Source organism: Callithrix jacchus, chromosome 6 (assembly GCF_049354715.1).
Source record: "Callithrix jacchus isolate 240 chromosome 6, calJac240_pri, whole genome shotgun sequence".
In the NCBI taxonomy this organism is placed as follows: Eukaryota; Metazoa; Chordata; class Mammalia; order Primates; family Cebidae; genus Callithrix; species Callithrix jacchus.
Window position 1 is genome coordinate 18,001,923 of NC_133507.1, and position 27,214 is coordinate 18,029,136.

The 27,214-nt window shown below is 48.5% G+C and overlaps 1 protein-coding gene across 4 annotated transcripts in view; it reads left to right on the plus strand.

Annotated features, from left to right (window-relative positions):
* The first annotated feature begins 11,176 nt into the window (after nucleotides 1-11,176).
* ACAN (aggrecan) overlaps nucleotides 11,177-27,214 on the plus strand; it is a 72,197-nt gene continuing 56,159 nt past the window's right edge. For all 4 annotated transcript variants that reach the window (XM_035303749.3, XM_035303750.3, XM_035303751.3 and 1 more), the window contains exon 1: nucleotides 11,177-11,551. The gene's annotated coding sequence lies outside the window, so the exon portion shown is untranslated. The remainder of the gene's footprint in view (nucleotides 11,552-27,214) is intronic.

Below are 27,214 nucleotides of genomic sequence, written 5' to 3' on the forward strand. Positions count from 1 at the left end.
AGCCTCAGGCCATGTTTTTGCCTATGGAATCACCCTTCTCTCCTGTCATTGAAACAGCTCCCACCCCCATCATCCCCTGATGGATAGAGGCTGGCTAATCATTATTAGGGCCTCATCCATCCACCCCTGGAGTTCCCACGCGCTTCCCTACCCATTCCCATTTCTGGTTATATACTTTACCTCATCTTTACTACATCTCAGAAAGGCCAAACTTGATCTTTCCAATCAAGTGGGTAGCGAGGGGAGAAGAAATAAATGAATGTTTATGAGACCTGCAATGAGCTAGTCATTCTCCTTCACTGACTCCGTGACTCATGAAGGATGGTGAGAGGTTAAAGGCACATGCTCCGGAACCAAATTGCCTGGTATTGTCTCAGTTCTGCCACTCGCTAGCAGTGTGAGCTTAAGCAAGCTGCTTCACCTTTCCAAACCTTTTTGTTTCCTTTTTGTATAAAACAGGAATGGAGCCAGGTGCAGTGGCTCACTCATGCAATCCCAGCACTTTAGGAGACCAAGGTGGGTGGATCATGAGGTCAGAAGTTCAAGACCAGCCTGGCCAAGAGGGTGAAACCCATCTCTACTAAAAATACAAAAATGACCCGGGTGTGGTGGTAGGCACCTGTAATCCCAGCTACTGGGGAGGCTGGGGCAGAGAACTGCTTGAACCTAGAAGGCGGAGGTTGCAGTGAGCTGAGATAGTGCCACTGCACTCCAGCCTGGGTGACAGAGCAAGAGTCTGCCTCAAAGAAAAAAAGAACAAAAACACGAATGACTTGGGATGGGTATTAACAAACCATCAGGTTGCTATGGTTACTAAATGAGTTGCTAGACACAAAGTGTATGCTAGAACAACGCCTAGCACATGGTGCCCAATGCGTGTGAGTTATTACGATTCACCCACAGGGTATCTAACTGTGCCAGACACAGGGCACACAAAGAGAACAAAATAGACCTATTCATTCATTCAACACATATTCATTGAGGGACTGCATGCGTTACATACTGCGATGAGAGCTGGGCGCATGTGTCTCTGCCCTCATGAAGCTCACAGTCTGGTGAGGGTGGAGGAGGACAGTAAACCAGTGAATGGCAAACTGATCTGGGCTAGGAGAGCAGGAGGCACTGTCATAGAGGTTGATGGAGGCAGAGGAGAGGTGGGGTTGGGTCAGGGAATCCTTCTGATATTTAAAGGACAACATGAAGATGAGGTGGTGCTCTCACGAGAAGAGAGCAAGGGGAAGTAAGTGCACGGGAGATGGGTAGGGAGATGAGGAGATAAGGGAAGGGAGGCAGGCAGGGCCAGGTCGCTCAGGCCTCATGGTGTCCTGAGTGCAACCCCAAGCCACAAAATGGTTCTAAGCAGAGAAGCAACAGGATCTCATCTGACATCTTTCAATGTGCATATTGCAATTTTCCTTCCACTGAAGAGGAAACTGAGGCCCAAGCTCACATCCCTGGGCAATGATGTGATTGGGACTACAGCGGCTCTCATCAGCCCTAGCTCAGCAAACCTGCCAATTTACTACTTCTCACTCGCCCTCACCTGTACAACAGGAACCTACTTTCTGAAAGCCCTTCACCTGCTCATGGGGTCATGGTGCCTGTCTTGATTTAAACTCACACCCCACCCAGGACTCCACCTTGCACAATCGAGGGCCCAGCAAATGTTTCCATGCCAATGGCTTGTGCTCCTTTCCCACTGTTTCATCCCCCACAGCCACCAGAGTTGACACCCAAGCCAATAACCACAGGTAAACGTGTTTCTCCCTGGGACACGTAGTTAAACACACAACCACAGAGATGTGTCTCAGGTCCAGAATGGAAGGGCTAAGGTGCCAGGGGTGACAAATCCTCCGGGAATCCAGCTCGAAGCTCCCCCAGGAGACACCCCTCCCCAAAATAGGCAAAGCAGGTCAGGAACACTGGTGCAAACAGCTGATTCACAAAATCCCCACTGTACCCACGGCTTTCCCCACCTCAGCCCTTTCTATTTTTATCAGGAGAGTGAGGGGGGTTGCCAGGCAGGGCCATGCCGCTGTTTATGTCTGAAATTTGAAAAGATGCACAGAGTACTTGGGAAAAGGCGTTGCCGTTAAAGGAATTTCAGAGGAGAATTTCAAACCCGGCAGGGTGAATAGGTGCCTTGTGTTCTGACTTTTGACTCTGGAAAAGCCGTGTTTCCAACCTTGGCACGCAGAGGGGCCAGGGTTAGGGAGAAAATGCATGCATGTGAGATTCAGATAGGGAGTGAGACCCAGCTCACCTGGGCACAGGAAAGAACTAATTTTCAGACTGGGGATGCTTTGGGAGGAAGCCCTTCTGCCCCTCCAGTGTCATTTCTATTTATTTATTTCCCAAGTAACATGGACTTTTCCTGCTCTATTAGACTTAGTTGATTATCCCCACTCCATCCTGATCATTCTCTACTCCATATCTGCCATCTCTCTCCTCTTGGTCAGCGAGTTTTGCTGGGTATTAATATTCTTGCATATTTGCTCGTTAAGAGGCAGAAAAGGTGATGAAAAGGAGGCTATTGGATAAATATGTCAAATATCTGTCCAGAATGAGGCAGAAAAGGTGATGAAAAGGAGGCTATTGGATAAATATGTCAAATATCTGTCCAGAATCTCGCTCTGGACACCCAGGCTGGAGTGCTGAGACATGATCTCTGCTTGTTGCAGCCTTAACTTCCCAGGCTCAAATAATTCTCCCACCTTAGCACCCCTGAATATCTGGGACTACAGGCTCGCACCACCACACCTGCCTGATTTTTGTACTTTTTGTAGAGATGGGCTTTTAAGAGGCTTTAAGTCACTGATTTGTGATTTGTCAATTTTTTCCCTTCTTAATTACATTGTACATGTCCCTTTGATAGCTGTATGTCTACTGTTTCTTTAACACACTCACACAACTTAAACCTGGTGGAGGGTTTTGCTCTGTAGGCAGTACAGCAGGTCAAATTGGTGCTATCTCTCCAACTGTATGAAACAGGAGGCAAGAAACAGCAACAAGAAAGTAGCTCCCTGCTGAAGGAATTTCATCACGCCTCTCCTCTCTCTTCCTCCATCCTTCAAAGGTTAAACTGGCTCTAACGGCCCTGTGCGTTCCAGCCCACACTACACAACACCCGTCTTAAGCCAGGGATCCTCAGGAAAGTTGGTGTCACTTTTAGGGGGTTGGATTTCTGACTTTGGGGTGGACCTGATCCCCAAGTTCATAGTTGTTTATCTAATTTCCTTGGGTCTGGGAGTAAGGGCCAAGAAGTTGCAGCCTCACTGATGCAGAGAGGTGCAAAAATGCAGCTGTTTATGAAGTTCATTGGCCACAAAGTCCTAGAGGACACAAGATGCAGTCGTCACGCAGCTAAATAAACGCTAGCTCTCTGTCCAGTGAAAGTTCTTGGCTTGACAACGCCTGTATTTCTTTTTCTCTAGAACCTCCTCACATGCAGCACCTTTCCTTGGGCGTGTGAGTCTCTGGCAGTCCCTCCCTATGTTACTAGGTCTCTCTGTTTCTCTCAGGACCCTTACATTTTTGTCCAATAGCCTCCCTTTCTTCAATTTTTCAGCTTCTTCCATTTTCTCCCCTAATTAGTTTGCAATGAAAATGTATTTTGGCATTTGTTGAATACAATTTAGTACTCCATTCTTTTTTTTTTTTTTTTTTTTTTTTTTTCAGAATCTGACTCTGTCGCCCAGGCTGGAGTGCAGCAGCATGATCTCTGCTTACTACAGCCGTGACCGCCACCCCCACCAAGCTCGAGTAATTCTCCCACCTCAGCACCTCTGAATAGCTGGGACTACAGGCACGCACCACCAGGCTGGGCTAATTTTTGTATTTTTTATAGAGATGGGGCTTTGCCCTGTTGTCCAGGCTGGTCTCAAACCCTTGACCTCAGGAGATCCACCCACCTTGGCTTCCCAAAGTGCTGCAATGACAGGCGAGAGTCACTTCACCTGGCTTAATGCTCCATTCTTAAGTTAATAATTTTCCCTGACCTCGACCCACATTTCTCCGCCTTTTGGCCGCCTTCTCCTGTATGTCCCCCTATGTCTAAAAACCCAACTCGTTTACAACTAAACTCTCCATCTTTTCTCCCCAAACCAGCCGCTTCCTGGTCCCCCACTTCCCTGTTGCTATTGCAGCAACTCCACCTCTCTCAATCATTCAGGTCCAGAAGTTCGAGGCCATCCTTGATTCCCATCCCTTCCTGTCCACTCTCACTTGCCGTCACCACAGAATTATTTCACCACTTGCAGATGTATTCATTGCACGTACACTTCTTTGTGTTGGCACATGCCCTGTTTTGAATTTTTAAATTAATCATCGTCTGATTTTACATAAAAATCAAGATGTTTGGTTTCCCAAGGAAAAAATCCTAAGTACTACTACTGCAGAAACCACATGATGTAGCAACAGAGAGCCTGAGTTCCCAATGCCAGCATTCAGTGGGAGCTGGATAGTTAGTGCTGTCCCATGAATGGGGCTTACACCCTCCAGTTTGAGTGAAAGGCAGACTCAAAGGAGCACACTTGGGAAAATAACATTCATATCAAGTCCAAAAACAGACAAAATTGATCTATCATACAGGTCAGAATAGTGGTCTCCTGGGGTGGAGGGATCTTCAGAGGAGCTAGAAAAGTTCTTCATATTGACCTGGTTGTGACTACGACATTGTTCACTGAGTTGTACACTTAAGATGCACTTTATGTATATGTTACACATTATAAAAGGAAGGAAGGGGTGGGGGGATGTGTTGGCAGAACGCCTAGCTTAGTCCCTGGCATGTAGTAAGTGCTCAATAAATGGTTATTTTTAAAGTTTTGATTGCTAAATGGTTGCTAACTAGTAGGGCACTGTATTAGTATGTTTTCACACTGCTATAAAGAACTACCTGAGACTGGGTAATTTATGAAGAAAAGAGGTACAATTCACTCATGGTTCTGCAGGCTGTACAGGCAGCCAGCTGGGAAGGCATCAGGAAACTTACAGTCATAGTAGAAGGCAAAGGGGAAGCAAGCGCATCTTGCCATTGCAAAGCAGGAGAGAGAGAGTACAGGGGGAGGCGCCGCACACTTCTAACTCATCAGATCTCATGAGAACAGCAAGGCAGAAATCCACCTCCATGAGCCAATCACCTTTTACCAGGACCCTCCCCCAACACTGGGAATTACAATTCAACACAAGTTTTGGGTGGGAACGCAGAGCCAAACCATATCAGGCAGCTTCCTAAACGTTCCTGTCCTCAGTTTCTTCATCTGTGAAATGGAGCTGATGAGAATCCCTACCTCATCAGGTGATTGTGAGGTCCGCTGAAGCGCATAGCACAAGGCGAGCTCAATAAGTGTTACCCTAAAAGGAAGAAAATCCTGACCTGCGCTGTAATATGGCTGAACCTGGAAGACATGATGCTAAGCGAATAAGCCAATCATGAAAAGACAAAGTTGGTGCGATTCCACTTACATAAGGTACCGACAGTAGTTAAATTCAGAGACAGAACTTACAGTGGTGGCTGCTAGGGGCAGAGGGTAAGGGGAATTAGGAATTATTATTAAATGGGTACATAGTTTTCAGTGAAGAGGAGAAAAGTTTTGGAGATGGATAGTAGTGATGGCTCTACAACAATGTAAATGTACCTAATGGCCCTGACTATGCTCTTAAAATGGTTTAAATGATGAATTTTATGTTATGTATATTTTACTACAATAAATAAGTAAATAAATATGGCAGTAATGATGAGGCTGTGTGAGCTCATGGAGGAACTGACATTCCACTTTTTCAAACTTGAGAATTTGAGACTAGACAGAATACTCTCAGCATTTTGGAAATGCCTTTTGATGATGGATTTGGTACATGACTATTTTAAGACTGTAATGCTAACCTGTAAATGTCCTAAGAATAAAAGGTAACCCAGCTAAATATTGATTTTTTTCTTACCTATTTTTTATTTTCTCTCCTTAAAAGAATATGCACTAAAAACCAAACAAACAAATACAGCACTAACAACCACTAAAATGTCAGGAAGACTATTCCTGGCACTGTAATATCAAATGCGTGCAAGCTTTGTGGGAAAAAGTCATGCCCATGTCTTAGCAGATCATTTTTAAGCTCTGGAGTTGCTGCCTGCACCTCTTCTATTTCAACTCTAGCAAAAGTTCATGAGACATCATTTTTGCTTATTTTATAAGTGTGCATTCTGTATCTATACCATCACTGTGTGAAAATCTGGGACAATAATTTTTCTGAACAATCTACTATTTACCACTGAAAGAAAATAAAAATATCAAGCCCAATGTGACAAAGGTTGAGAAGCCAGTCCTGAAAGACCCTGATGGCTGTAATAAGGGAAAGAATAGAGAAGAGCCAGCTCCAGTCTCAAGTGTGGGAGCCCCTTAGGGTTCAGGGTCGGGGAGAGAAGGGGAGCAGGATCACACAAGCCTCAGGGGCTGGGGCTGCCAGGAGGTACAAAGCCCAAATCCTCCTACTTCTCTTCTTACTCTGGAACAAGTTGCTTGGAACTTGCTTGGAAAAAGTTGTTTTTGATGATGATGGTGATGATGGTGGGGGGATGCTGATGATGATGGTGATACAGTAACATTCCACTCAGCATCACTCACTGAGTATTCTCAATGATTAAAAAAAAAAAAACTAATGAGTAATGAGTAAAACACTTGCCATAATTTTCTCTTATATAGATGGAAGGGTTTTACTAAAAATAAGAATATGCTGTGAATTCAGAAAAAAAAAATGGAAACTGAAGCTTTAAGAAATGAGTTTCCTTAAACGTGCCCTTCAATCTCTACGTCTTTGGTGACACAGCGCTTTCCCGTTACTGTACGTCATTATTCCACACAGACCCGTGGAGGCTTGTGAGGGTTTCACTGACTTTCTCCATGTTCTTTATAGAACATTTCCCTCCTACTCTGCCACTTGTACAGTGTTAAAGTAATAAAACAGCACTTTTCAAATGTTCCACTAGTTCTCAGTAGACTCCACTCCCTGGCCCAATTCTGCTATAAGAAGGCTTTTCTATATCATGCTTCTATGGCCCTTTGCTTCCAAAAAGGATCACAACGTTCTCTACACATATTACATATAATATTCATCATTGCCCCGCTTCTATGAGATGGGTATTTTTAGTTCCTTTTACAAACACAGAAAACAGCACACAGGAGGGAATGTACTTACTCAAGGCACACCAAATTGCGGGGGTTGGGGGAAGGGAAGAAAATTAAACATCCTTGCACCTTGAGCCAGATCAGTCGTTAGGTGCTGACATTCCATATCTTACTTTAATTCTCACAACAATTTCATGAGATAGCTCCATTTTACAGATGTGAAACCAAAATCCAGAGAGGTTAAGAAATTCGCCCAAGGTTCACATACCAGAGCTGGGATTCACACCCAATGCCCCTGATTACACAGGGAATCTCCTTGCTACACAACTCTCTGTTGCTTGAGATACACAGGAATCCTTTTCGTGGGTGCCAGTTTAGTTTTAATTGCCCGCAAGATTAAATTTCAAGCAACAGCGGGATGTAGTTCTGAAACTCAACGATCTTTGGCCACACCAGTGGGAGCAGAATGTCCAAATGGTGAGAGAAGAGAGTTGTCCTGGTTCCCCTCTGATCAGTCCGCAGCTGGGCTTATGCATCCAACGCTGGGCATTGCATTTGTGAGGGGCATCCACAAACAAGGTTCGCAGAGAGTGAGGAATCCAGAAGTGAACTCCAGAAGCACTCTCCCTTGGGAAACTGAGGAGACCATGAAGGGTGATGTGAGAGCACTCCTGCACTAACTGGAGGCTGTCCTGTTGAAATGGCACAGACTGTTGCTCTAGAGAGCAGAATGGGGCCACTCACTTGTAAAAGAGTCTGAAATGAATGCTTCAGAGGAATTCTGCAAACACCTTATATTGGGACTTAGCAAGGTACCTTCATGGCACCCCCATGTACAGGACAGAAACAAGCACTCTGTGGTAATACAGTCAGATGAGCTGGGAGACTGGCCATGCGCTATGAGTTAGTTTAATGGAGTATAGAAGCCAGCCTTCAAGATGCCCCCAGGCACACCCTGTATGCCCCCTCCCACTCTAATTCAGGGCTAGCCCTGTGTGACCAATAGAATACAGAAGTGTGACTTCCAAAGCTATGACACAGAAGCACTGCACTCACTGTGTCACATACTGTGGTGGAAACCAGCTGCTATGTCAAGAGGACACTCAAGCAGCTCCATTGGGAGGCCCTGTGGAGATGAAATGAGCCCACTGGCCAGCAGCCAGTGCCAACTCACCAATCACGTGAGTGACCCACCTTGGACATGGATCCTCAACCCCCAGTCAAGCCTTCAGCTGACTGCAGCTGTAGCTGCCATCTGACTACAACTTCATGAGCTGGTCCAAGCCAGAACTGCCTGGCAGGTTTCTCCCAAATTCCTGATCCATAGAAACCATAAGTCAAATTAAATGACTATTGTTCTAAGCCCCTCAGTTTTGGGGTGATTTGTTACACAGCCATAATAACTAGAATATAGAACTATGTGATTCATTCCAGGAGGGCTGTCTCCAGTGCTCTGCTCTAGATCAGGGAGTCAAACTCATGGCCAAGCCATGTCTGATGTCCTACTTCAGAGGAACATCATGGACAGGACTGACATACTCCATGGAGAGTTGCCCTTAAAGTTCTCCAAGAAAGAGCTCTTCCCAGCTCTGAGGTTCTCTTATTTTGTGATTTTGTGATTGGATGAGCAGAACTTGCTGAATTATCTTAGCACAGTGCGTCTCAAACTTCAGTAGGCATACACGCCATGGGAAGGATCTTGTAAAAATGCAGATTCTGAGGCAGTAGGTCTAGGGAACCTGGCATTCTGCATTCAGAATAAGCTCCCAGGTGACACTGCCTGTCTACAAACCATACTCTGAGCAGCAAGGGGTTAGAAATCCCCAGCAGATTGGATTGGGTGGCCTGGAAAAGGCACCCACGGATTAGGCAACCGTGAAGTATTCTACAGAGGAGGGATGACCAGCTTCAGAAATCCTACACTGGAACAGAGCTCCTGAGTTGGGCATGAGGAGCCTATCTAAGGCACCAAGGGCCTTCTGACACTCATGTCCTTTGATTCTCGGAATATGGTCTTTAAAGTGTCCAAACATGCTGCCATCATTCTGGGTTTTCTGTATCCTTTAGGGGTAGGGGGTGTGAAGTCATGCCAGCCTGCACTCCAGTCCCATTCACTACCTTGGTGGCCTCTGAGTCTTGGTTTCTTAGTATGTAAATGGGAATGACATCCATCTGAGAGGCTGCTATGCCAAGCAGTATCTGACACATAATAGGTGCCCAATATATGTTTCTTAGACTCATTACAAAACCAAATGATCAATAAACATTTGTTCCCTTCAATACACAGATAAATTGCCTAATTAATATTTGCCCTTGACTTGAATTGTTCTTCATTAACCGCACCTGCCCTAGGATGCATGTCGACATGACCCCATTTTACAATTGAGAGCAATTTGTTCTCACCCAAGGCATCAGGTAAATACAGGCATGAGAATCCATGATCTTGTTGGAATTTCAGGGATTGGTTGTTACCCAGAAGGGTCATTTCCCCGGTCCAGGCATTGAGGCCAGCAACTACTAAGATTTCATCTCATTTCTTTATCTGAGAGAGAAGCCACTATCATCCCCTGAGGGGCATCGGTCACCAGCACTTTGTCTGTTCCCTAAATGCTCCGAAACTTACAAACCTCACTCAGAGAAGTCATGCCCTGAATGCTTCAAGATTTACAGACATGGCTCAAGAGGCTCAGGTAGAAAAAGGGTGAAATCAAGAATGGCTAAGCATGGGAACACTGTAGCCATTGCTCTGAGACGTAGGTGGGTCAAGTGGGCACTGCACCCCTCCTACAGGGCTTCACTGCCCTGGACAGGGGGGAAACAGGGGGCTCACAGAGCATGTGCTAGGCCAGGGCCAGTCGTGCCCCCAGGCGCAGTTCCAGTGGAGTGGCCCTGGGGAAACCGAGGCACTTCAATTCCTTTTCATCAAGAAACTGATTAAAGTGTGGTCTATTATCTCTGTCGTGGGCAGCCCCCAAAGATTCTACTTCTTCCTCTTCTTCATTCAGTCCTTGCCCAATTAGAGGGTCAGGAAGCTTCCACCACCATCCTGACTGTGGCCACCGCATCTTGGTGTGAAGCACCACCAGCTTGTCCATAAGAACTCTGAAGGTCACTAGCCAGCTTGAGTCCCCCCGAAAGTCCCGTGGCTCAGCAAGACCTTGGACTTGAACTCAGACCCACCACTTTCTGAGCCTCGGTTTTCACATCTTTGGTGGGGGCAGGTGGGGAGTTGTCATATTTACCTTGTTGGGCTCTTTGGAAAAATTAAATGAAATATTAATGTATGTTACACAACGGGCTCACGGGAGGGATGAAAAGCTGCTAGTTCTTTTACTCGTTTTGCCGGAAACAGTATTAAAGAGTGCTGTAGAGGCACTGGAGAATTCCTGCCCCATGAGATGTCCTTGGTCTCTTCTGGGGACTTTGAAGACCCAGAGGCTCGCAACTTCCCGTGCACCTACCTCCCAGCTGCCGTCTTACCTCCCTTCTCCACCACCCCTGCCATCCCGGTGTACCCCACCACCAAACTTTCAGCCAGCTCCTCGGTGAGGGTCCTTCCAAATCGAGGCCGAGAGTAGGGGGCCGCACCCTCCCTTGATCGCGTCGTGCCCAGCCTCAGCTGCAGACCCCAGCCCAGCGCCCGGGAGCCCCGTCAGGCCGCGGCGGCCCCAGAGCCCGGGCGCTCAGGATTGCTCTGAAGGTGCAGTCCTCCGGGCCCCTCCGACTGCGGAGCTGCCGACCGCAATGCAGACGCCGGCCCTCCAGTCCTCCTCGCGCCACCTTCCTCCCGCCGGCCCCGGAGCGCCGGGTCCGCGCCGCCGCGGGGAGCGTTCCTCTCACGCCCTGAGCGCAGGGCGGCTTCCCCTTCCGCGCGCCTATCCGGAGCCAGGGTTCAGCGCGCTCCAGACGCCTCTGCCTCCCCCTCCCCCTGCCGGCCGCCCCTCGGTCCCCGGGGGTGGGGTTTCCCTTCGCGCTCGCCCCCTCCTGCCCCCCACCCCTCACGGCCCCCCCTCCCCTGCCCGTCCCTATGTATGTGTCACCGCGCGCCATGCCCGCCCGCCCGCCCACCTACCTCCCCGCCGCTCCAGAGGGGGCTCTCAGAGCTGAGGACGCGCGCAGCGCTGCTCAAGGTCTCTCTCTCTCCGCACCCTCGCCGGCCGGCATCTGACGCGGGTGCCAGGGGGCTCCCGGCACCTTTCAGTGTCCCTTCCCTCGGCCAGCCAGGACTCCGCAACCCAGCAGTTGCCGCTGCGGCCACCGCCCGAGGGTACCAGCGGACAGGACGCCGGCAGGAGGAGCGGTGCGCAGCGCCCGCGCAGAGCGTCTCCCTCGCTGCGCAGCGAGACTCGGGCCTCCGGGCCCCAGGAGCCCCCAGCTGCCTCGCCAGGTGTGTGGGACTGAAGTTCTTGGAGACGGGCGTCCGACTCTTCAAGGTAACTGTCTCCTTCCCTCCAGAGCGAGGCTCTTTTAGGGCGCCCAGCCAGCCGGGAGCGGGGCTGAGGCTGCACGCGTCGGGGCTGGGGGCTGCGCTGCCTCGGTCTCCGCCCGGAAGCTGTGGGTGCCGGGGGTTTCCGACGTCCACCCGCCGCGGTGGAGTTGAGCGAACTTTTTGGCGGTTGCAGACTCAGTGAATGGGGCAAAGGAACACGTGAGGAGGGGCACTTGCCTCCGAGTCCTCCAGGATAAAGGAACAAGGCAGCCTTTACTCCAAACCCCCGTGTGATTTTAAATCCTAGGGTCTGGAAGGACCCATGGTTGACAGAGTAGCAGCTTCAGAGTCAAGGGAATGTGGGTTCAAATCCCCGTGGTGCTACTTTTGAGTTGGAAGATGTGCTTCACCTTCCTGAGCCTTGGCCTGACCTCTGTCAGCTGAGAAGGAGAAGGCGTTCGTGAGGTCTGGAGGAATCAAAGAAATCATACGGATAGTATGTCAGGGACACCGCGGGTCCTAAGCTGAGGCTAGAGAGCCCATCCTTAGCCACTTGGCTTACTCCAGGGACCAGAGTGCCTGAAGAGCCGAGAGGATGCCCCAGGGAGACTGGCGGAACCTGGGACAGAGCTACTGAACTGCCAGCAGGGGAGAGGAGAGCAGTGCCTTGAGCACCCGGGTGTCCAACCAAGAAGGGGCATTTCTCAAGGAAGAAAGGGGAGGGGAGCTGAGGACACACGACCACCGCGGTTTTCCCCTGTGGGTTCCTCTGCAAACGAAGCCAATGCTGGCAGAGCAAGAGCCCTTTCCAGCCCTGGGGCTGAGTTAGAGGCTGTCATCATGTCAACGGAACCACAGTCTAGGCAGAGCAGGCTGTGGGGTGGGGGCTTGTCTCTGGTTGCGAGACAGGATCCAACCCAAACTTTTCCTCCTTTCAGTCATGAGCTGGGTTCTGACGGGATCCTACTAGGGTTTCACCATTAAGAAGCTGGAGTTTCAGCATTTTGACTGATGTGTAAATTCCGGTTCTTGAGGGTGGCTGCCAGGAGAAAAATACAAAGCAGAACTGGGTTAGCATGGTGTTTTGGGGTCCTGGGTGCTGCAGTGGGTGGGTGTCTGACAGTGCAAGGTGGGCGCTGGACGTTGAAAACACACCAGTCTCGTGTGAAGAGGAGGACAAGTGGACCCAGAAAAGCGCAATGAATTTCTGAAGTTTGCACTGTGACTCAGGGGCAGGGGCAGAACTAGAATCTCAGTCTTCTGAGGCCATAGTCGGTCCCTCATCCCGATTTAAGAGTCCAGAAGTCTTGGGTTCTAATCTTTACCTCTCTTCCTCATCCTGGGTTGCCATGTTCAAGGAGCAATCAGGTTGCCCTTGCGTCCTGGGCAAGGTGGGATTGGAGGTGCTATGACGATGCGGAGTAGGAGGGTTGGCTTGTCAATCACAGAATCCAGGGAGAGACTGCCGCCAAGGGAAAGGCAATTGGGGAAGAAAACCCCGAGGCTTGCTTGGGGAGGAAGCACGGAGTGGGAGTGTGGAGGAGAGATTCTAACCTGAAAGAAAGATTGCAGAACAATAGATCTCCCCAGCTTAAAAAGTTTCAGAAGAAGGAATTGTCAAAAGGAAGAAAATATCTCTTAGAGAGGTGCTGGAATTCCGCAGGTTACCTTGAGTTGTGTTTAGTTTAGATATACTTATGAGTAGTTTCTAGTGCTGTGCCTGGTATTTTCATTCATTCTCCAATATCTGCTGAGCGCCACCTAGGCGCCGCGCTGTGTGCTCAGACAGCAAGTACTCAATAAATAGATGTGAGGTGACCCAAGCAAAGGGCTGAGCGTAGTGCCTGGCAGCGGGCAAGTACTCAGTAACTGTTCGATATTATTAATATTACTATTATCATTCTTAATTCTAGTAGCAAATGAATGTTTTTCTTTTCCTATACTATTCAGTGAAAATCATACTTACATGGGAATATTTTGTTTAATGTTTGGAAGTCCTCTTCACACCCAGGCACACCTCTTGTCCCTGCTCCCCATCTCTCTCACACATAACCCCAATCCCAGGCAGCTACTCATCCCTGCATGCCAAGGCAGCGCATTCTCCTCCTCTTATGCCCCCTCCCCAATTAGAGAGGGAGCTCCAAGAGAGATCTCACCTCCTGAGATGGTGGGCAAGAGCCGGGACGGTGGACAGCCCGCCATGCAAGGAAGACCGGGGTTCAAATCCCAGCTCAGCCACTCACTGGTTACATGACTTTGATGAGGGTACCCAGCCTCCTGGAGGCTTCATTTCCTCTTCTCTAAAAAGGGGAGAAACTCCTCCAATAAGGGATTTTTGTGAAGATTAAAAGACATAAAGTGGGTGCCTTGTTTGGCTCTCAGCAATCACCACAAACCTTAATTCATCTCCTCTAACAACTCCTAATCCTCCTTTGGGGTCACCACAAACCCCAAGTTCTGGATAGCAAAAAATTCAAATATTTTCTCTTGGTAAGAAACTGTGTGTTCCAACTCTTGGTGTGAATCTTTTTTTTTTTTTCCGAGATGGAGTCTCAGTCTGTCATCCAGGCTGGAGTGCAGTGGCCCAGTCTCAGCTCACTGCAACCTCCACCTCCCAGGTTCAAATGATTCTTGTGCCTCAGTCTCCAAGTAGCTGGGGTTGCAGGTGTGTGCCACCACACCCGACTAACTTTTTTATTTTTAGTAGAGACGGGTTTACCATGTTGGCTGGGTTGGTTTCGACCTTCTGACCTCAGGTGATCACCTGCCTCGGCCTCCCAAATTGCTGGGTTTACAGGCACGAGTACTATGCCCGGCCAGTGAATTGATTTTTTAATGATGCCTCCTAGAACTGGGTTCCTCCCAAGGCCCTTCTTATTGGGCCCTTAGGAGGACCTCAGCTGAGCCAAAGGAAGGCCATGAGACCCTGCTTAGAGTCCCACTTTCAGTCTGTCTGCTGCTGCAGGGATATCTAGCACCGGATTTCTCCAACTGCAGGTTATGAAATCAATCTAGTGGAGTTCTTAATAAAATAAGAAATGCTAGATAATCTCATAGTGCCTCCTATGTAGCAAAGGTAAGTATTATTTCTGGAAACTTTTGTTTCTGTTATATACCTTGAAGCCCTCTATGAGGGTTTGTGTGTTTATAATATAAATGTATATATGAAAATATATGCAGATTTGATATTTGCATATACATTTTTATTTATTTATTTATTTGTTACTATATTGAGCCCACTGATGTTTCTGTGTCAGAAATTCCAGTATTGTGGTGCTAGGTGGCTTGTGCTGGGGCACGCTTGCTGCCACTGCACCAAATGTTGGGGAGTCAAGGCAGCTGAGGTGGAAACTGGAGCTGGGGAAAGGCAAGTTCAAGGAAGAGGACCCAGAGTCAGAGAGGAAGCAGGGCATGGAGGACAGGTCTGCTTACAAGTAGAGCAGGGGAGGGGACAGGCCAGCAACTGCCCTGGGAAAGGGGATCTGAGTATGGGAGCACGTCTTGGGAACAGGAGCTTTCCTCTCTTGCTGTCACTGCAGCCTGGCCTCGTGGCCATGCTTCATGTCCTAATGTGCTGCCGCCCTGACAACTTAAGGAAGCCCTGTTCAATGGGATGAAAGTCCTGTTTCTGTGACAGCTGCCTTGGGAGTGGCTGCTCCCCTTCCCCCAGATCCAGCAGAACCCAGCCACCTCTGTGAGGGAGTCTGGGCTCCTGTGCACAGTTGAAGAAGGGCCACTGGGAGACCAGCAGAACAAGGGGAGGGCTGGAGAAGGAGCGGGAGTGCAGTCGAGAGGAGGACCAGAGAGGGGGATTTGTAGGGAACACCGTAAAACGGTTTCTTTTTTCAAAAGTTGAATCCAGGGCAAGAACGGAAACAGTGGAGTTTACTTTTAAAAACTCAGAGCCTCCTTGTAAGGGGAGGAGTGTGTGTGTGTGTGTGTGTGTGTGTGTGTGCACACGCTGGGAGGGCGGGCCCTGCGGGCTGGCCAGGCCTGTGAGAGGTGACTTCTCTCCCTCTCAATGGCCTTACAGTATATCCTAAAGAAGCTTTTTGTTAAACTCATGAATAGGTGGATTTGGGATGTGTGATGCTGGGCATCACGATTTGGATATTTGGTTACCTTTGAGGTTACATGTTTTTCCTTTTAAGACACACACTCAAAAAAGGAGCCACCTCTTCCTTGTAGGTCACTATTTTGGTGGGTGTGGGGGCGGGGTGCCTGTCTCTCTATAATTGACTTGACTTGAGGGGCGAGGGTAAGAAGGAGAAACACAGGACATGGCAGGTCTGTAATACCTGGCCTGGAAAACAGCCCCCCTCAGCCACCTCGTCTCTGGCAGTCCCCAGATTACGGATGCCCCGGGCCTTCCAGGCCTGCGATAGCCCTCATTTAAGAGATTGCAAAAGGGACCCAGGCGCAAAGAGGGGAAGGATATGCCCCAGGCTGCTGCCCCAGAGCTGGTAGGTAAGAATCTGGACGGGGATCTAAAACTTCAGGCTCTTATTGCAGAACATGCCGTGTTCCCAGAGACCATTCATGACCATTCTTTCATTCATTTCATTCACTTATTCATTCATTCATTCCATTCACTCATTCATTCATCCCATTCATTTATTCTTCTTTCAGCAGCATTTGCTACATGCCAGGCACTGTTCTAGGCATGGATAACACAGCAGCGAATAAATCAACTCACTCTTCCTTCCCTCCACCTGTTTACAGTCTAATGGGGAAGACAGGCTGTAACCAACCTGAACCTGACCCCTCATTTCTAGACAGCAGTGGCTCTCACCTGGGAGCTATTTTGCCCCCTTTCCCCAGAGAACATTTGGCCATGTCTGAAGACATTTTTTATTGTCACCACTGGAAAGTGAGATGCTACTAGCATCTCATGGATAGAGCCATGGGTGCTGTGAAACATCTTATAGTGTACAGTACAGTCCCTGCCCACATATGCATAGTAGGGAATTATCTGGCCCCAGATGTCAATAGTCCCAAGACTGAGAAACTCCACTGCAGAGCTTCAGTTAGTGGGTCAGGCCATGCCCTACTGTGCACAGCAACTGGAAGACAGGGGATAGGAGGACAAGAGAGAGAGCTGGGTAGGCAGTTCAGAGGAGAAAACAAATGAAAAGGAAAAGAAAAGCCAGGGACTCTGGTAAATTAGAAAAAATGTGGGTGTTGGTCCAGACTGAGGTTGAAATCCTAGCTGTATGCCCTTGGGTAAGGCAGTTGTCCTCTCTGAGCCTCACTGCATTTCTGCATCTGTGAGATGGACTCATGGGACAGTTGTGAGGGTTCAAGAGAACACAAATAAAGGACCTGGCACAAATCAGATGTACAATAAAATGGCAGCTGTTATTATTATCTTTGAGGTTTTTAAAGGCCCCACTATGGAAAATTATGGCATCAACAGGTTCAGACATGCATAATCAGGAAGTCAAAGAAGGTTGCTGTTTGGGGCAGCGTTGCCATAGTATTCCCTTCTGCTTTGGGGAGGGACAGTGGGTGGTGTGAGCATCTCCCTCCACACTCCACTCCCAGCAAGGAGTGGGAAGCTGGGAGGCTTTGCTCCAGGGGAAGGCCCGGTGTTTGCTTTCTCCAGTGTGTGCAGTAGGAGGGGCACTGCACTCAGAGTCACATGGACTGGGCGCCGATGGCTGCATGACCAAGGGGAAACTGCCTCACTTCTCAGCCTCAGGCTCTTTATTTATAACACGGAGGTGCTAAGTCTGCTCTCATGGGCCAAGATCCAGTGAGGACCTACTGTCTGTGGAGGAGGCTTGTGGGAGTGCCTTGAAGCTGATGCAGGCACCTTTCATGTCTGGTGTGCCCTATCCCTAATCCAGGGCCAGGCACATACAACAGACTAGTTGAATGAATGAACCATAGTACTAGAAATTTATTTCAGTTCTTTACAAGGAGAGCGCCAACGATATTCAGATGGGCATTTCGTCACTCCTCCATCCTTTGCAAGATGCAGGGATCTCTGGTTCCCAGAACGTGCTGCATCCGTTGCGGCACCGGGCAGCTGCGTCCTCCAGAGGGCACTGCAGATACAGCAGCTGCACTGTGACAGCCCCAAAGGGGGACCCCCATGGGGAGTGGAAGGTAGAGGGGTCGGAGGGTCTCCAGAGCTGAGGTGAGCACAATTACTGAAAAGAGGACCAAATGAGGATCAGGACCCCGCAGATTAATCTCAATGCAGGCACATCATTGAATACCTCTACTTTTCTATCTGTAAAATGGAGTTGACGTCATGATAAATTAAGGCCTAACTAAAAGCCCCTAGCCAAAGGGGTAGATTTGTGTAAACCGTCAAGCTTTCCCGAGCCTCTGCTTTACAGAGTCATAAAACATTGCAGCAGAAAGATATTTAGGGGTCACCACAATACCTTCTTCATTATGCAGAGGGGGAAGCTGAGTCCCAGAGAGGGAAGGGCACTTGGATACAGGGTCACAGGCTACTCTTGCACCCAGGCTTCTGAGGCTCCTCCCCCCACTCCTCACAAGTCCCATTCAAGCCAGTAAAGAAAAGCGTCAGATCACAGCAACGCTGTGACATCTAGTTAGAAGCCAGCTCTAAACAGACTTGGTCCTTGGGCCACCCATTGTCCACCCTTGGGACACCTTGTGGCTCTGTCCCTCCATGTCCTCACAGTTTCCAGGTGTACTTTTGGGGGGAAAAATCCTCTAGAAGAGAAATGTCTAAGGCAAGTCGGAGCTCAACCTCCCATTTCACTCAGAAAATCTGGCTTCCTTGCCTCAGCCCCTCCTCGGGTCCTGTATAGGGGGTTGTTCCCGGCAAAGTCTGGACCCTTGGCCTGACCCTCCCCTCACTCCTTTCCTCCCCAAGTAGATGGTCCCTGTCTCCCCTCCAACCCATCTCATTTGACCTGCATATCCAGATGGCTCAGGGGAAGCCTGGATTTTAGGATGACTCAGGCAGGAATGTAGTAAATGTTTTTCGACATCACAAGACACTGAAAAGGAGGCCTGGAGGCTGTCATTAGAGTTAGCCTTCAGTGCCTAAAATTAGCTGCATCTGAGGAGCTTTTCAAAAATACGGGTGCCTGAAGCCCTGATGTGCTCCAAGAGATTCTGCTTTAGTGGGATGGGGGGGACAGTGGTGGGGAATCTGTGGTTTTCAAAATTGCCCAGGTGGTTCCAATGTGATCTAATCTGTCAACTACTAGTTAAAAGCCCAAAACAGTTCCTCAGAGTGTACTGGGTTCTAAGCTCTTCTCTCTAGCCCTGCCTCTTGGGCCACTTGCTCTCTTCCTTCCCCAAGGGCAGAACTACAGCCTCTGCCCCCCAGTTTGCCCTTTAGGGGAGTGAGAAAGTCAAGGCCAGCTTCTCCTGTCTCCACTTCCCTGTCTGAGACAGGGGCCCTTCCTCCCTTGGTTCTCCAAGGTGGTTTCTATAGAACACGCCTTTCAAGAGCAGTAACAGGCTTTGCCGGTGAAAAGGGTCTCATCACTCAGAGAAAGTCAAGGTTGAACAAAATTAACCCTCGTTAATTTTGGGTCCCTTCCCTGAAGGGCTTCTCAATATGCTGATGGACCTTGGAAATCGCCATCAAGTTTTTCAAATTGAATTTGACCATGAGCTTTTTTTTTCCTATAGCAGATGAAGGGACTTGAGCCTAAAGAGATGTTAATCTAGGTATGGGTCCAGGTTGAGCCTACAGCAGGAATACGCAGCTGCACCCGGCCAAGGGGCAGCCCAGGGAAAGGGGAGACCCCGACAGGCAGGGCTTAAAATCCTAAATCTCAAATGAAGTCCCTGACCCAGCAAGCACTCTCCAGGCCCCGCCCAAAACCCAGGGCTGGCTGGGCCTTAACTTCCCCTTTTTCCTCTCACACCTGTAACCTTCCCTCTACAGGTTGGCCATGCTGGATACTCATTTTGTTCCCTTTTTCTCTGGATTAAAAGAAAACAGTGGGGAGAGAGGTGGAGCATTCAGCAGAGTTCACTGCGGGAGGGGGTGGGGCCCTGTCCCCTCAGCAGATTCTCCATTTGTTCTCCATCCAAGCCTGGCCACCTGCCTCCCCTGTCTGAGCCAGGGGCTTAACCCTGTGTTGTTCCCTGGCCTATTGGGTGCCAGCCTCCTGGAAGACTTGGACTAGCACCAACGGGGGTGAACAGTGGCCCCTGGAGCTGTGCAATTCAGTGCCCTACTTGCATGCTTGTCTCTGTCACCTGTCCTCACTGTCCCATCCATGGGCATCAACCCACCCCAGACCCACATGGCCCAGCCAGGGGCTTTTTCCCCCATCCCTAGGCCATCTATTTTCCCCAAAGCAGCCTTGTTCTGGGATTCCCACTGGTTTCCTAAATGCAATGCATGTGAGCCTCTGTTGTGACTTGTTTCATTAATGTTTTGACCGAGGGTCCCCTGGTGTGAGAGATCTGATTGCCTTCACACCCACTCCTGAGCAGAGGAGGGCTGCTTCCGGCTGGGTTGGGAGTTGGAGTGGCTTCATTAGTGAAGGATGAGCCTGTCACTGGGTTAGTGCCTTAGCCTCCTGGAGCCCCAGCTAGGCCCTCCCCATCTGCCCTCCTCTCTGGATCTGCCATCTCAGTGACCCAGGGACTCCCGGGTTTACACACAGCAGAGTCAGCAAGACTTGTATACACCAGATAAGGCTCTGATGCTTCAGCGGCTGGAAAATGGGACTCCCACCCCTTCCTAAGCCACTGCAAGTGCTGTGTGGAATGACTCGCCCTTAGATCCATGCAGCAATTGATCAAGGTTATTTGTATATCCCTTCTAAAAACCTCTTGGGGATTGCAGAGGCTTTTAAAAGACCTTAGAGATGGTCCTGTCTCACTTAAAATCAAGCCCAATCCCTGGTCTTGGCCCACAGGCCCCCAAACTGGCTGGCGTCCCCTCCTTCTCCTATTACCCTCTCCTCCCCCACCTCCCTGCAGCCCCTGGCCTCCCACTTCCTTCAGGACTTTTGCCCTCTCTGTCTCCCTGCCCAGATGCTCTTGCCACAGGGCTTTGCATGGATGGTTCATTCTGGTCATGCAGGTCCAAATGTCACCTCCTCTTGGGAAGCTTTTTCTTTTTCCCCCACCCAATTTAAAGAAAATAAACACCCTCACTCCCATCTCCTGCATTTTCCTTTAGCTTGTCATTATCTAGAAGTTCTGGCTGGTTGGCTTCCTTGGTGATTCTCTGGTTTCTCCTAAGCTCCATCAAGAGCAAAAGCTGCATGGGACACGAGCTCTATCTGTCTTGATCACTCTGTGTCTCCAGCACCTAGGAAATGCTTGGCACACAGTAGGTCTCAGGAAAAGCTTATTAGCTGGACAAATAACTTCAGGGATTTTCAAAATATGCTTCAGAGCCTGCGGGGGGTGGGGGCATCAGTCTATGATATCCCATGGGGCCAGAGGGGTGGGTCAAGAAGGGCACAGCCAGATTCTGTTAGAACATCTCCAGTTTTCTATCTTTTGAAAGCCCTTGAGATGTTGGACTCTGCTCTTGTCATAGACAAGAAATCTGGGACCTGGAAGAGAATATGTCTTTACTCTGGCCATGGTTCAGGGATTCTGCACAATCAGAATGGCCTCCACCTGGGCCAGCTCATGTTCTGCCACCAGTAACCCAACTGAGGAGAGTGATGGCCACTTCCAGATGCACAGCCCTCATCTCCCCAGCTTCTCTCAGTAGTTCATCATGACCCAATCATCATCAGGAGGAGCTGCTTTTAGGAATATATGTCTATTTTTAGGTGCTACCACCTTTGGGGCCTTAGTTCTTATCACTACTGGGCCATCCAGCATGTGCCACGGCCATCTTTTACCTCATTTCCTTTGCATCTTTTGAGCAACAGGGTCCTAGCACCTCTATGCCACAGTAGGAAGCAGGCCAGGAACTGGGGCTAGGATGGAAAATAAGATGTGGTCTCCCTGGCTACTCAGGCCTCATGACTCTGTAAATCTCAGTGGGCACCTCTTCTCAGCCATTGAGGTCCACACTGAATATCTGTCACCTCACCTCCAGACTCATCTGCATCTGTCCTCTCCAGCGCCATGCCCTGGGGGCCCTCCTGGCAATCCAGCTCCCTCTGGTCTTTCCTTAGTTGTGATAGTGACTCTGGCACATGTCACCTACATTTTTATTCCCGGTTCCCTTCCTGATGACAGCTAGTGCTTAGACTCATGAAAGAATCCATTCAGCTATCCTCTTCCAGGAGTGGATCGGATTGAAGGGCTCTAAGCTCACTTAGGTCACTCCATCAGCAGTGTGACTTTGACAGAGTTGATTAGTCTTGCTGTGCCTCATTTTCCTCATCCGTGGATTGGATATAATGACTCCCACCCAGTAGATTTGTTGGGAGGGTAAAAGAAGATACTATACCTAAGCCATGGTACCGCCCACAGAGCAAGGGCTCTCAAAACAGTAGCTGCTGTAAATCATGAATATTCCCAGACCCATTCCTGATATCTCTGAACCTGCTTTTTTGTTGGATGATCATGACTTAGCTGTGACAGCCTCCTCTTGCCCAAACTGAAGTTTCTCAGCTGCTTTTCTGCCAACTTATGCTCTCAAGATAGTCTTACCGTCCTGGAGCAGAAAGGGGCCTCAGGAATGCAAGAAGAGCCACATGCTATCTGCCACCCTGAAGCTAGCCGAAGAACAGGGCAGATGATGAAAGCCAGGGTTGGCTCCTGATAGGCCTGGGAAGTGCAGCAGGTTCTGTTGTACTCAGAGCTCCCACAATGCATCACTCCAGAGGGCGCCTTTCCATCGTGGTCCATGGGAATAGCAACTCCTGGAGTTGTGCAATGTGCAGCCTTTGCAATTGATTGTACCCAACTCCTTCAGCCCTTCTTTGGGACTGTGCTATAGACGTTGCACCTCTTCAGGTGTCATAGCTGCTAGTCAGCATGTCCATGCTATCAGGAGGCTCGTGGGGCAGGAGGTGCTGGTGCTGTGCTGGGAGCTGCCTCTGGCCTTACTGATCTCTGCCTCCATCCCCTGTCCTCCTCTTCTGGGACTGGGAAGTGCATAATTCTAAAGATACCAGAAGAACTTTGGTGGTCACCAGCCAGTTAAGGTGGCTGAATAGTTCTACCTCCGGCTGAAACTTTGGTTTTTCTTGTCTTTTGTGCATCCCGGAAAAAAAGATGCACTGAGTCTAGACAGGACAGAAATCTTGAAGAAATATTCACTTCTAGGCTTTTCCTTAATGAAGGGAGGATCTGGAATATGGTTCTCTGTTTCCCTGGTTCCACTAGAAATAGAGAGTCTATACTGTGTAACAATAGGAATGGAAGGGGAGGTCATGTGTACCTTGAGGGTCAGGAAACCAGGCCAAAAAAGCCACAACGATTGGATTCAAAGTAGAAAGGCAAGATCAGATGTGGTGGCTTGTGCCTGTAATCCCAGCAAGTCGGGAGTCTGAGGCAGGAGGATCGCTTGAGGTCAGGAGTTTGAGACCAGCTTGGGCAACATGGTGAAACTCTGTCTCTACTCAAAAAACAAAAATTAGCCAGGTGTGCTACTAAAAATATAAACATTAGCCAGGTGTGGCAGTAGGTGCCTGTAATCCCAGCTACTTGAGAGGCTGAGGCAGGAGAATTGCTTGAACCCAGGAGACAGAGGTTGCAGTGAGCCGAGATCGTGCCACTGCACTCCAGCTTGGCACCTGGCAACAGAGTGAGATTCTGTCTCAAAAAAAAAGATGGAGAGATTGAGATCAGATATAGGAAATCGTTTTCCTGAGAAATCTAAGTGACTCTGAGGTTGACTACCAAGTAAGATTGGGGACTCTTGTTTACAAAGGAGTTTTTAAATGAGAAGTAGTATTATTAAAAAATACCCTTTGTATTCATTTCCTAGGCCTGCCTTAACAAAGAACCTCAAACAGGGTGCTTAAAACAACAGACGTTTATAGTCTCACAGTCTTGGAGGCCAGAAATCTGAAATTGAGGTTTTGGTAGGGCCATGCTCCCTCTGAAACCTGTGGGAAATCCTTCCTTGCCCCTTCCTGGCTTCTGATGGCAGCTGTCAATCTTTGATGTTCCTTGGCTTGCAGCTGTGTCACTCCTGTCTCTGCCTCCACTGTCACTTGGTGATCTCCATGTGTATCTGTGTTTCCACAAGGACATCTTCCCCACCAATAGGGACACCAGCCATACTGGACTGAGGGCCCATCCTAACCACCTCATCTTAGCTTGATGACCTCTGCAGAGACCCTCTTTCCAAATAAGGTCACATTCACAGGCACTGGGAGTTCAGGCTTAGACATAAGGTGTCTCTTTTTGGTGAGAGGGACTCAGTTCAACATATAACACCATTTACTGAGTTGCTGTCAATATATTTAGACCTGCGCTTCATCCAAGGGATTTAAGGGCAGTCATTCTCTCAGGGGAGACAGATTAAACAAAAGATGTACTCTCCCATCAGCCAAGCTTTTATGCTGACTAGAGACTGGGCAGGTTGAGGAGAGAGGATATAAATGCCCTTGTATGATCTGAGCTGAACTCTGGTGTGCACATACTTCATGCTGAGGCAGCAGAAAGCTCTACGAAGTAGGTGTAATTATTCCCATTTTATAGATGACAACACTGAAATGTAGTTTGTAAGTGTAGGGCCAAGTCTAGAACTCATGACTGTCTTATTCCAAAGTTCATGGTTGCCTGGCTATTCCATGCACTAAGCTTAGAGAGAAGGCAAATTTCTTTACTCACATACTCTGACATCTACCATAAGAAAAAGAAGCAAAGAGGCCTGTTACCCAGAAAGGACCCCATGATCAAGTTATGTGCATAATGCCCTGTTTATTTCAACACACCATGCCCAAGAACTTCATATGGATTCCTTCAGCTCAGAGTCAGAGCCACCTTCAGGTGATAGAGGGCTTGAGCTAGAAAGACTTCAAGCCCCAAATCTGTTGAACACAGTAACAGAAGAAGATTCTGTTTCCCATTAGATTCTCAAGAGTTTTAACACACCAGGTGTCTGCTCCCTCCCCAGCTGAGACGTTCCTTCCCTCTCTGTCCCCAGTTGGCCACCATCTTGGTCACTGCAGAGTCCTTTGGTTTTGACATACAACTCCTGTTCCCCTAATGACCTTCCAGGGCTGGAATCTATTTTCTCCTGTGATTGTCCTGAATGCAGATTTTTTTAAAGGATATAAAATTCACTCTATTTTTAGAAACAGTTTTCCCTTAAAAATAATAAAGGACATCGTAGAAAATTTAGGAAATACATATATTCAATATGGAAAAAAAAAAAATGGTCAGGCAGTATCTCATGCCTGTAATCCCAGAACTTTGGGAAGCTAAGGCAGGCAGATCACTTGAGTTCAGGAGTTTGAGATCAGCCTGAGCAACATGGTGAAGCCTTGTCTCTACAAAAAAACACAAAAATTAGGCAGATGTAATAGTGCGTGCCTATAGTCCCAGATAGGGAGGCTGAGATGGAAGGATTGCTTGAGCCTGGGAGGCGGAAGTCGCAGTGAGCCCAGATCACACCACGGCACTCCAGCCTGCGCAGCACAGTGAGACTGTCTGGGGAAAAAAAAAAAAAAAGAGAGAGAAAGAAAGGAAAATGAAAAAAAAGAAAAAGAAAAATTTACTATGGACTTACTACCCAAAGATAACCAGAGTTAAATTTCTGTCTATCTTTCCTGTCTTTTTCCCATGAATAGATATACAGAAAAACAGAATGGAATTTTATTATATGTGTTATTTTGCAGCTTGCTTTTTGTGCTTAATTATACAGCATGGAAATGTTTCCAAGTCAGTAAACAGTTTTCCTTACTTGACTCTTCTATGTGCCGGGCTCTCTCCGAGACACAGGAGGGGATAGAGAAGGAGGGATAGAAGTTTTCTCTGCTCTCAGGGAGCCCGCAGTCCAGGTAGGAGCGTGTCTGCAATTCAAAGTACTTGTCAGTTGGATGCAGAGAGCCCCAGTTCTCAGCCCCAGCACTTTCCCTTTCCTCAGGGAAAATCTGCACAGTTGCTCCCATGGATTTGAGGTTCCGCTGCAATACAGTGGTGTGCCACTGGGAGAGAGAACACTTTAGTGAGAAATTCTGCAGGTTTTCCTCCTGGTGGGTATGTGTGCTCAGTGAACCAGAGACAAGAGATCCAAATTTGCCATGACCAGAGTTGGCCCTAGTTCCCTTGTTCGCTTATGGTGTGAGCATCTTGAGGTACCAACGTGTGTCTGGTGTTTGATGATATGTATTTCTCATATAACATGGCCCTCATAGCAAGCCAACTGATTCATTTGCCACTCAAATACACAATAGTCTGACCCAGCAATGGAAGGCAGATGGTTGTGCTGGACTCACTGGAAGCTAGCATGAGGGTCTCCAATATGGTGCCTTTCTCCAAGATTTTCAAGGGGAATTTTGATTGCACCAGGTTTCTGCCTTGTGTGGAGCTTTAGGCCCCAACCCTGTGAATAGATAATGCCTCTGTAGAGTATGTGAAGGCCTCCTAGACTGCTGCAGGTGATGTGTACCTGGGAGGACCCTGTGGATGTGAAGGCTTTCTTGGATATAGAAGGCACTCAAGAATAAAACATGGAACTTGTCCGATTGGAATAGCATCTAAAGTTATCTAGATACTGGCTGGGCACGGTGGCTCATGCCTGTAATCCCAGCACTTTGGGAGGCCAAGGCAGGAGGATCACAAGGTTAGGAGTTCGAGACCAGCCTGGCCAATATGGCAAAACCCTGTCTCTATTTTTAAAATGCAAAAATTAGCTGGGCATGGTGTTGTATGCCTGTAGTCCCAGCTACTTGGGAGGCTGAGGCAGGAGAATTGCTTGAACCTAGGAGGCAGAGGTTGCCGTGAGCTGAGATCATGCCACTGCACTCCAGATTGGGTGATAGCGTAAGACTCCATCTCAAAAAAAAAAAAAGATATCTAGATACCATATTGGATAAGGCTATTTATTTCCTCAAAAGGAAAGACAGTAGTCAGACTGAGATTCATAGAGGCAGGAAAGTAAAATGGTGGTTGCCAGAGACTAGGAAGAGAGAGAAATGGGGAATTACTATTTCATGTGTAAGAGTTTCAGTTTTGAACGGTGAAAAGAATTCTGGAGATGAATGGTGATAAAGATTGCATAACAATGTGAATACGTAATGCCACTAAACTGTACATTTTTAGAAGATTAAGATGGTAAATTTTATGTTATGTGTATTTTACCACAATTTAGGAGAAAACATCATCAATTTTTTTAAAGTAAGGGAAGGTAGCTTCCTAGTGAGGATAACAGCATTGGAGAGACTCTGACTGGAAGTATCTGAGAGGCAACAGACAGCATGAGTCCCTAGAAGGCACTTTTGGGAAGGCAGCAGCTCAGGTTCCCAACCTCCTGTTGGGAGGTTATTAAGTACTATAATCCTGACAGCCCTGCAGGGGACAGTCACACTGCCAGGACGGGCTGGCAGAGAACTGGGGACACACCGGAGACAGCTGGAAAGGAAGGAAACCAAGGGCGGGGGCGGGAGCAACATCATGCCAAGGTATTGCAGCTCTTCTGTGACTGCTCTGGGACAGGTAGGCTGTCCAAGAGGTCTGTGAGGGGCTCAGAGAGCAAATTCCTCCTCTTCTGAGGTTGGAGGCCTTATTCTGCAGCCCTGAGGTACCTTGGTTCTTTGAGTCAAATTTGATGCTGAACTCACTCCAC